Below are 11,705 nucleotides of genomic sequence, written 5' to 3'. Positions count from 1 at the left end.
GAAAGCACCATTTATTTTTGGCTTTTTCCTACACATTGTACTTGCAGGATGGTGTGCCATTCATAACTTTCTACAATTTATATCACAAACACAAACACAAATGCAAATGTTTAATGTCTTTTTTATACCCTCCACCATAAGATGGGGGGTATACTAATTTCGTCATTCTGATTGTAACTACTCGAAATATTCGTCTGAGACCCCATAAAGTATATATATTCTTGATCGTCGTGACATTTTATGTCGATCTAGCCATGTCCGTCCGTCTGTCCGTCCGTCCGTCCGTCCGTCTGTCTGTCGAAAGCACGCTAACTTTCGAAGGAGTAAAGCTTGCCGCTTGAAATTTTGCACGAATACTTTTTATTAGTGTAGGTCAGTTGGTATTGTAAATGGGCCATATCGGTCCATGTTTTGATATAGCTGCCATATAAACCGATCTTGGGTCTTGACTTCTTGAGCCTCTAGAGTGCGCAATTCTTATCCGATTGGGATGAAATTTTGCACGACGTGTTTTGTTATGATACCCAACAACTGTGCCAAATATGGTTCAAATCGGTTTATAACCTGATATAGCTGCCATATAAACCGATCAGGGGTCTTGACTTCTTGAGCCTCTAGAGTGCGCAACTCTTATCCGATTGGAGTGAAATTTTGCAGGACGTGTTTTGTTACGATATCCAACAAATTTGCCAAGTATGGTTCAAATCGGTCCATAATCTTATATAGCTGTCATATAAACCGATCTTGGGTCTTGACTTCTTGAGCCTCTAGAGTGCGCAATTCTTATCCGATTGGAATGAATTTTGGCACGTAGTATTTTGTTATGATATCCAACAACTGTGCCAAATATGGTTCAAATCGGTTCATAACCTGATATAGCTGTCATATAAACAGATCTGGGGACTTCTTGAGCTTTTGGAGGGCTCAATTTCTATCCGATTTGGCTGAAATTTCGTAAGACGTTTTTTATTATTACTTTCAACAACTATGTCAAATAAAGTACAAGTCGGTTCATAACCTGATATAGCTGCCATATAAACCGATCTGGGATCTTGACTTCTTGAGCCTCTAGAGGTCGCATTTATTATCCGATTTGCCTGAAATTTTGTACGACGGATTCTCTCATGACCATTAACATACGTGTTTATTATGGTCTGAATCGGTCTATAGGCCGATACAGCTCCCATATAAATCGATCTCTCTATTTTATTTCTTGAGCCCACAAAGGGCGCAATTCTTATTCGAATTGGCTGACATTTTACACAGGTCTCCAACATATAATTTAATTGTGGTCCAAACCGGACCATATCTTCATATCGCTCTAATAGCAGAGCAAATCTTTTCTTATATCCTTTTTTTTGCCTAAGAAGAGATGCCGGGAAAAGAACTCGACAAATGCGATCCATGGTGGAGGGTATATAAGATTCGGCCCGGCCGAACTTAGCACGCTTTTATTTGTTTTGTGTTTGTTGTGAGAATGAGCAAAATGTAGCTGTCATTTTTTGTGTATGCGAGGGGAAATTTTTGCATATCTGAATGCGTGATTTTGTGTGTGTGTGCGTTTGCAACATTATAAATGTCCTTATCCACAGTCTCAATGGCGCCGTAAATTATATTTTATTATGCAATAAAGTCAACCATAAAAATGTTGCTATAAATTAAATTAACTATGAAAAATTTGCTGATTACCACTTCTTCCCTCCACCCCTTGATTCCATTGCTGTTGTATTTCTATATATTTTGTATAATACAATGTTAAGGATTTGCTTTAATTCCTGTAAGAAATTAAATTTTCCAGACAAAAAAGTGTTTTATCGAAATCGCACATTAAAAATTAAGGTGTAAAAATTTTTCAAAATTATATGGAGACATTTTTTTTGAAAGTTTAGACGAAATGTTATTCTTCATGTGAACAAAACAAATTAACCATAAACCTTAAAAAAAAACAAAACTGTGGGTCGAGGTGTGATGAAGTTATCGAAGGGAATAGTAAATCTTTGCAATTATCCCATATAGACTTGAGAGGAAGGCTAGAATTAGCTTCAATCCGATAAAAGGACAAATAACATATTTCAACATCCTGTCCACGTACAAAGAAAGAAGATCAATGCATATTCTGCAAGTGCCACGCCATGAGAGTACATGTGGCGGCTGCGCGAATCATGATAATACAAAAAGGTGTAAAATATATTTTTTGCCATCACCAATCTTATATATATACAAAATTGGAGGGGAAAAAGTCGGACGGTACCGACTATATAATACCCTACACCTACCCTTTAAGTACAATGTGGGAGCTATATCTAATTCTGAACCGATTTCGAGCAACCTACTTAGATATTGTGTAGTTCTAGGAAAGCGTTGTACAAAATTTTGGCAAGATTGGTCAATAAATGCGCATGCTGTGACTCTAGGAGTGAAAATCAGGCGATATATTTATAGGACAGCTATATTTGAATCTGGACCCATCTCTATGAAATTCACCAATAACATCAAGAGTCATAAAAAAATCACTCCTGCCAAATTTCTGGAGAATCGGTTAACAAATGAGCACTTTATTGCAATATTTCTCAAAATCGGACTAACAGATATATGTGAGCTATATCTAAATCTGAAACGACTTTGACCAAACTTCTCAGATATTGTGGTAGTTATCTAAGAAACCGTTTTACAAAATTTTGGCTAGATTGGACAATAAATGCGCTTGCAGTGGTTCTAGGACTGAAAATCGGGCGATATACATGTAGGGCAGCTATATCTGAATCTGAACCGATTTTTATGAAATTCACCAATATATTAGCAATCATAAGAAAATATCTCGTGACAAATGACAACATTATTGCAAATTACTCAGAATCCTAAAAACATACATGTGGGAGCTATATCTAAATCTGAACCGATTTCAGGTAAACTTCTACATATTGTAGTAGTTGTCTAGGAAAGCGTTGCACAAAATTATGTCAAGATTGGTCAATAAATGCGCTTGCTGTGACTCTAGAAGTTAAAATCGGGCGATATACATATAGGACAGCTATATCTGGACCGAGTTCTATGGAAATCACCTGTAATGTCGACAGTCAAGAGAAAATCATTCATGCTAAATTTATTGCATTATTATTACAAATCGGATGAACATATGTATGAGAGGTATATCCAAATCTGAACGGATTTTTTCTAATATCTGTAGACTTCGTCTCTAGGCCGAAAAACATGCCTGTATAAAAGTTTTAAGGCGATCGGACGAATCGGACTTGTACTTTGTACACAAATTAACATGGACAGACAGACGTAGTCAAATCGAATCAGAAAGTGATTCTGAGTCGATTGGTATTCTTGTCAGTCTATTTCTCTTCCTTCTGGGTGTTACAAACAAATGCACTAAGTTATAATACCTAAGTAATAATACCCTAAGTTATAATACCATTTCTGTACCACAGAAATGGTATACAAATGTGAAAATCGAACATTCGTAACTCACGAAATTTGAAATTAACGGTTATTTTTTATTATATATATATATATATATATATATATATATATATATATATATATATATATATATATATATATATATATATATATATATATATATATATATATATATATATATATATATATATATATATATATATATACATATATATATATATATATATATATATATATATATATATATATATATTTTTACCCACCACCGAAGGATGGGGGTACATTCATTTTGTCATTCCGTTTGCAACACGTCGAAATATCCATTTCCGACCCTATAAAGTATATGTATTCTTGATCAGCGTAAAAATTTAAGACGATCTAGACATGTCCGTCCGTCTGTCTGTTGAAATCACGCTAAAGTCTTTAAAAATTAAGATATTGAGCTTAAATTTTGCACAGATCTTTTTTTATCCATAAGCATGTTAAGTTCAAAATTCGGCTATATCGGACTATATCTTGATATACCCCCCATATAGACCGATCCGCCGATTTAGGGTCTTAGGCCCATAAAAGCCACATTTATTATCCGATTTTGCTGAAATTTTGGACAGTGAGTTGTGTCAGGCCCTTCGACTTCCTTCGTCAATTTGGCCCAGATCGCACCAGATTTGCATATAGCTGCCATATAGACCGATCCTCCGATTTAGGGTCTAAGGCCCATAAAAGCCACATTTATTATCCGATTTCACTTAAATTTGGGACAGTGAATTGTGTTGGGCCCTTCGACTTTCTTCGTTAATTTGGCCCAGATCTGTTCAGATTTAGATATAGCTGCCATATAGACCGATCCTCCTATTTAGGGTTATAGGGCCACAAAAGCCACATTTATTATCCGAATTTGATGAAATTCGGGACTGTGGGTTGTGTTTTACCCTTCGACTTCCTTCATTAATTTGGCCCAGATCGGTCCAGATTTGGATATAGCTGCCATATAGACCGATCCTCCGATTTATGGTGTTAGGCCCATAAAAGCCACATTTATTATCCGATTTTGCTGAAATTTGGGACAGTGGGTTGTGTTAGGCCCTTCGACTTCCTTCGTCAATTTGGCCCAGAGCGGTTCAGATTTGGATATAGCTGCCATATGGACCGATCTCTCGGCTTTAGGTTTTGGGACCATAAAAGGCGCATTTATTGTCCGTTATCGCTGAAATTTGAGATAGTGAGTTGTCTTAGACCCTTCGACATTTTCTTTCAATTTGGCCCTGATCGGTTCAGATTTTGATATAGCTGCCATATAGACCGATCCTCCGATTTAGGGTCTTAGGCTCATAAAAGCCACATTTACTATTCGATTTTGCTGAAATTTGGGACAGTGAGATGTGTTAGGCCATTCGACTTCCTTCTTCAATTTGGCTCATTTCGATCAAGATTTGGATATAGCTGCCATATAGACCGATCCTCCGATTTAGGGTCTAAGGCCCATAAAAGCCAAATTTATTATCCGATTTTGCTGAAATTTGGGACAGTGAGTTGTGTTAGGCCCTTCGACTTCCTTCGTCAATTTGGCCCAGATCGCACCAGATTTGCATATAGCTGCCATATAGACCGATACTCCGATTTAGGGTCTAAGGCCCATAAAAGCCAAATTTATTATCCGATTTTGCTGAAATTTGGGACAGTGAGTTGTGTTAGGTCCTTTAATATCCTTCTTCAATTTAGCTAAGATCGGTACAGATTTGGATATAGCTGCCATATAGACCGATTTCTTGATTTAAGGTTTTGGGCCCATCAATAACTCATTTATTGTCCGATGTCGCCGAAATTTGGGACAGTGTGTTAAGTTAAGCCCCTTGACATACTTCTGCAATATCGCACAGATCGGTCTAGATTTGGATATAGCTGCCATATATACCGATATATAGGTTTAGGTTTTGGGGCCATAAAAGAAGCATTTATTGTCCGATTTCGACGAAATTTGGAACAGTGCTTTGTGCTAGGCTCTTCGATATTTTTATGCAACTTGGCCCAGATCGGTCCAGATTTGGACATAGCTGCCATGTAGATCGATATCTCGATTTAAAATCTTGGCCCCATTAAAGGCGCATTTATAATCCGATTTTACTGAAATTTGGCACAGTGACTTATGTTAGGCTTTTCGACATCCGTGTCGTATATTTTTCAGATCGGTTTGTTTTTAGATATAGCTACTGTACTTATTAGTATTTGGCCAAAATCGGAACTATTGGGTTGCCCAAAAAGTATTTGCGGATTTTTTATTAGTCGGCGTTGACAAATTTTTTCACAGCTTGTGACTCTGTAATTGCATTCTTTCTTTTGTCAGTTATCAGCTGTTACTTTTAGCTTGCTTTAGAAAAAAAGTGCAAAAAAAGTATATTTGATTAAAGTTCATTCTAAGTTTTATTAAAAATGCATTTACTCTCTTTTAAAAAATCCGCAATTACTTTTCGGGCAACCCAATATTTTGATATAACTGATATGGGACATAAGGTATGAAATTTTCACCGAATTTTTGATGAAAGATGGTTTACATATATACCTGAGGTGGTGGGTATCCAAAGTTCGGCCCGGCCGAACTTAACGCCTTTTTACTTGTTTTTTTTTTTTTGTTTTGGATGAGGGTAAACATATTTCGTCATTCTGTTTGTAACTCCTGAAAATATATATATTCTTGAAAGTATATATATTCTTGATCGTCATGACATTTAGACGGACATCTAGCCATGTCCGTCCATCTGTCCGTCCGTCTGCCTGTCTGTCGAAAGCACGCTAACTTTCGAAGGAGTAAAGCTAGCCGCTTGAAATTTTGCTCAAATACTTCTTACAGGTGTAGATCGTTTGGGATTGTAAATGGGCACTATCGGTCCATGTTTTGATATTGGATCTTGACTACTTGAGCCACTACAGGGCTCAATTTTTATCCGATTTAGCGTACATTTTGCATGATGTGTTTTATTATGATTTCCAACAACTGAGCTAAGGATGGATGAAATCGGTCCATATCCTGATATAGCTATCATATAAACCAATCTGGGGTATTAACTTCTTGAGCCTCTAGAGGGAGCAATTCCTATCCGATTTGGCTGATATTTTGCACTTGTTTTCCAACAACTGTACGGTCAAATACGTGTCAAATACAGTCTGAATCGGTCTATAACCTAATACAGTCTCCCATAAAAAGATCTTCTTATTTTACTTTTTGAGCCCCTAAAAGGCGCAATTTTTATTCGATTTGGCTGAAATTTTATACAATGACTTCTGCTATGGTCTCCAACATTCATTACATTATGGTCCGAATCGGATCATAACTTGATATAGCTCCAATAGCATAGCAATTCTTTCTTCTATCCTTTCCTTTCCTTTTTTTGCCTAAAAAGAGACACCCGGAAAAGAACTCAACAAATGCGTTCCATGGTGGAGGGTATATAAGATTCGGCCCGGCCGAACTCAGCACGCTTTTACTTGTTTTATTTTAATAGTTGTGTTTGGGATTCAAAGAGAGATGTGTGTTTGTGAAAATTCGAAAATTTTTCCCATTGTATTTGAAGTATAACGAGAGCTATTAGGAGCCCACCATGGCCACCGTGGCGCAGAGACAAGCTTGTCCGACGTGTACATCAGAAACATTTTCAGCGGTGGGTAATCCCTTACTAATACAAGCTACATTTGTGAGGTATGCTGCCATGTTAAATTTTCTTCCAAATGGTAATGGTTATTGTTCGCGTGTCTAGTTTTATGTGGAGCAAAATTTTGGTATTATAACTTTGTGCATTTGTTTGCAATGCTTAGAAGAAGAAGAGCTAGACTCATTGATGAGTATACCGATCGACTCAGAATCACTTTCTTTTTCGATTTAGCCATGTCCATCTGTGAGTCCAAGTATTCTTGTAAAAAATGTACAGGTCGTGTTTGAAGTCCAATCGTCACGAAATTCAGCACGTGCCAGTTTTGTGGCACATCGGCGACTACGCTATTAATTTGGTACAAATCGGTTCAGATTTAGATATACCTCCCATATATATGTGTCGCCCGATTAACACTAATAAGGCCGTAGTAGCTAAAATGTCCAACCGATCTGCATACAATTTGGCACGGATTGTTTTGTTACCAATCTTAACATATATGGAATATTTCATCAAAATCTCCTAAAAATTTATATCATCCGATTATCAGTTATAAGGCCGTAATAATCACAATTTTTATAGTCTACACCGCCACTGTGGCGCAGGATATTACAACTTTGGGATATAGACCGATTTGGACCGTACTTGGCACAGTTGCTGAAAGTCAAAACAAAACACTATGTACAAAATTGTAGCTTAATTGGACAACAATTGCGGGTTTTAAGGGCTGAAGAAGTCAAATCGGAGATCGGTTTATATGGGAGCTATATTAGGTTATAAACCGATATGAATCGCACATGGCAAAGTTGCTGGAATCATAACTTAACACTACATACAAAATTTCAGCCAAATCGGATGAAAATTGCTGCTTCCAGGGGCTCAAAAAATCAAATCGGGAGATCGGTTTGTATGGGAGCTATTGAACTCCGTTTCAAAAATTAATGAACTTTAGATATTAAGATATGAACTTATTGAAATATTTTATGAAATGAATTCTTAGATACCAATAATGTGACAAATCGGTCACCTTAGAACCTTTCTTTGTCACATAAAGAAAGCTTTTACTCACTTTCTTTGGTGAATTTAACTTAGACCAATTGTTTTATGTTCTAAATCAGTATGTCTGCTTGACGCTTTATATTGTAAACTCACTTGCGCCCAAACATCTGAACTGGTAAGCTGCCCAAACGCTGTCACACAGAACACTAAAACCTACCTTTTTTCATTTCTGCCTCAATACATTAATTTCATATCTGGGAGCCTTATTTTAAATACAGTCCATTCCAGCTTGAGGAATTACCCCGGATTTTTACATGCGTACCGTGGTATAAATTAAAGAAAGCTATGGAAATTTTAAAATTGTTTGGATATATTTGTATGTCGCCAAATATCTTCATATTATAGACCACAAGAGAGTGTGTTTAATTCAACAAAATAAAACTTTTCTTAATGGTTTCATGAATCTCTCCTTAATTCGTCATTTAATGGTTCCATTATATGGGACTACGCTTCACGAGCCAATGATAAAAGGAACATATGTACATACATATATGTGTTTCACAAGCCAACATAAACAACAATAAAGCCACTTCAACAGAGAACAACTCCAGGCAACAAGATCATTTTAACAGCGCCATCTGCAGCATTTTGTAGAATTATCCTATGTTATATTAATTAAATTGGCAACGCCAAAAAAATTATTATGATGACCTATCATCTGTTTTTTCGCTGGCGTCTGTCATGTCCCTTAGTTATCAATAAATCTTGCATTGAAACATAAAGTGAAGAATTTTATTTTCTTTTTTTATGTTCCCCCATATTGGGGCGAACTTAAAAAGGAGCTATATATTTAAATCTAAATCGATATGGCCTATTTGCAATCCCCTATGTCCTACATCAATATTAAGTATCTGTGCAAAATTTCAAGCGGCTAGCTTTACGCGTTCGACCGCTTTCGTGATTTCGACATACGGACGGACATGGCTACATCGAATCAGAATGTCGAGACGATCCAGAATATATATACTTTATGGGGTCGCAGATTAATATTTCGATGTGTTACGAACGGAATGACTAGGTTAGTATACCCCCATCCTATGGCGGTTGATAAAAAAACCGGTAGAGAAAGGCAAAAGTTGGAAGGGACCGACTATATAATACTCTAAACCATACTTGGCACACTTATTGGATATCATAACGAAACACGTCGTGTAAAATTTCATTCCAATCGGATAAGAATTGCGCCGTCTAGAGGCTCAAGAAATCCAGACCCAAGATCGGTTTATAAGGCAGCTATATCAAAACATGGACCGATATGGCCCATTTACAATCCCAACCGACCTACACTAATAAGAAATATTTGTGCGAAATTCCAAGCGGCTAGCTTTACTCCTTCGAAAGTTAGCGTGCTTTCGACAGACAGACGGACGGACGGACAGACTGACGGGCATAGCTAGATCGAAATAAAATGTCACGACGATCAAGAATATATATACTTTATGAGGTCTCAGACGAATATTTCAAGTGTTACAAACAGAATGACGAAATTAGTATACCCCCATCCTATGATGGAGGGTATAAAAAGGTGGTGGAATTTCTGGGCTATCAATCAATTATCAATTCTTAAGAGCTTGAGTAAAATTTGCTCTTAGGATCAGATAGCCCAACCCCCGGCTACGCCCCTGGTTGACGGCGGGACTGTGCTTTAAGTTCCACCTTCCAGCTATGTCCGAAAAATACTATAGATTACAGAATCTCAAGAAAGTAAATGAGTTTTATATCCATTTATGGTCTTACATAAACAGTATTTGTTATTGGTATTTAAAGAATAAATTTAAGTTTAGTACTTAGATGAACAAAATCTAGTCCAAGCTCTGGGATAAATGGTATACTGGAGGCGTTATAGGAGGACACCGTAGCGCAGAAGTTAGCATGTCTGCCTGTGACGCTGAACGCCTGGGTTCGAATACTTGTTAAAACTTCTCCTCAAAAAGGTGTCGCATTGCGGTACTCAGTTCGAACTCGGCTATAAAAAGGAGGCGCCCTTATGCACTCATTGGATATGTGAGAAGTTTGACCCTGTTTCTTAATGGAGTGTACATGGGCAAATTTGCATTTGCAAAGGCGTTATACATTAAATCATGACGTGTTAACATTTATGTATTTTATACCATCTTTCACGGCTGTGCAACTACCGACCCACATTTCAGATATCAATTCATAATTCGTTATTATAAATCGACCAAAACTTGTTATCACCATTGTCAAGTAAAACTGGTATTCATTGCAGAGCCATACATAGATATTTTGCATAATTATTTCCTGCAATTGACATACTTTTCAATATTAATTGGAATTTTGGTTATGCGCGTGTGTGGCTACAGAAATAACAAGCGTTTATATGAATAAAGAGTTTGACATTAGCAGAAGGCTGTTGTTTGATCATGTCATGACTAACACAGAGAGGTGGTCCAAACGCTTAATTAATGGCTTTTGACAATAAATAATTAATCACTTTTCACAGATATTGAAACACCACAGAATAGAAAAGAATTAATAAAAGCAGGGTTGCCAAAAATGATAAACAAGTGAGAAAAGACAACAGTCGGACAGGTTATATAATACTCCAAACCAACTATCTTTCCATTACTTCTAAGCAAATGGCAAAAGTATAATAAATTTGTGATATATGTGGAACCTAGTATTCGATCCAAGATATGTTCTGAGTCTATTTTCTATTCTTATTTCTCTTGGTGGTGGTGAATTCCACTAAAATACGGTGGTTATAAAACATATTGAAGGGTTATTCACGCATCTGTTAATTGGGTCACTTAATAATCCACCGCTAGACGTTACTTTTAGTCTAAATTTCCTCGTCCGTTGTGACAACCGTATTCAGCTGCTGCCACTGAAGTCAGCTCTTATGTATGGAGTATGGAGGTTTGCATCCGCCACTTGATTTTTGGCCCACAATGTGTTTCACAGAAACATAGTCAATGTCGTAAATAACCATATTTATATCGTTCAAATTGTTTATGAATATTAATAAACTATAAATTGTTGTCGTAGAAATTGGAAACCCACAACATTGTTTCACTTAATCGCCTGTCAGACATGGAACGTTTGTTAAACTAACAAAGCATGTAGGAATTTTTGTATGAGATATTGTTTTGCATATTTCACTTTAAAATGTTTATAAACGAGCGTTAATTAATTAATTATTTAATAAATTTTATTAAAATCACAAGCAATTTCAGGTTAATATGTCTTTGTCGAACTTATGCACACACATATGTGGTAAATTCAAAATGTTGAATACAAAACGACTACGATTAGTGAAAGGCTTTTAATGAAGTTAATGACAGGAAAAATATCAGCATTTTATGTAAGGTGATTGATTAATTAATTGATAGTGGTCTGATGTAATACATTCAAGCAAATAATGGCATGCTATGTTAGTAATTCAAAATGTTTACCAGTATAAATTGGAATGATGCCAATACAGAATATTACGGCAGGTAAAGTTAGGGAGGAAACCAGATATCTTGAATCGCTTTAAAACACCTATTAGTCGGCCAATCTTTGTTCTCATAACTTCTGTAGAAATCGGTACTTATAATTTTATTCTTTTGC

The sequence above is a fragment of the Stomoxys calcitrans genome, chromosome 3 (genome assembly GCF_963082655.1).
Source record: "Stomoxys calcitrans chromosome 3, idStoCalc2.1, whole genome shotgun sequence".
Classification (NCBI taxonomy): Eukaryota; Metazoa; Arthropoda; class Insecta; order Diptera; family Muscidae; genus Stomoxys; species Stomoxys calcitrans.
Note: the sequence above shows the minus strand (reverse complement) of the source record.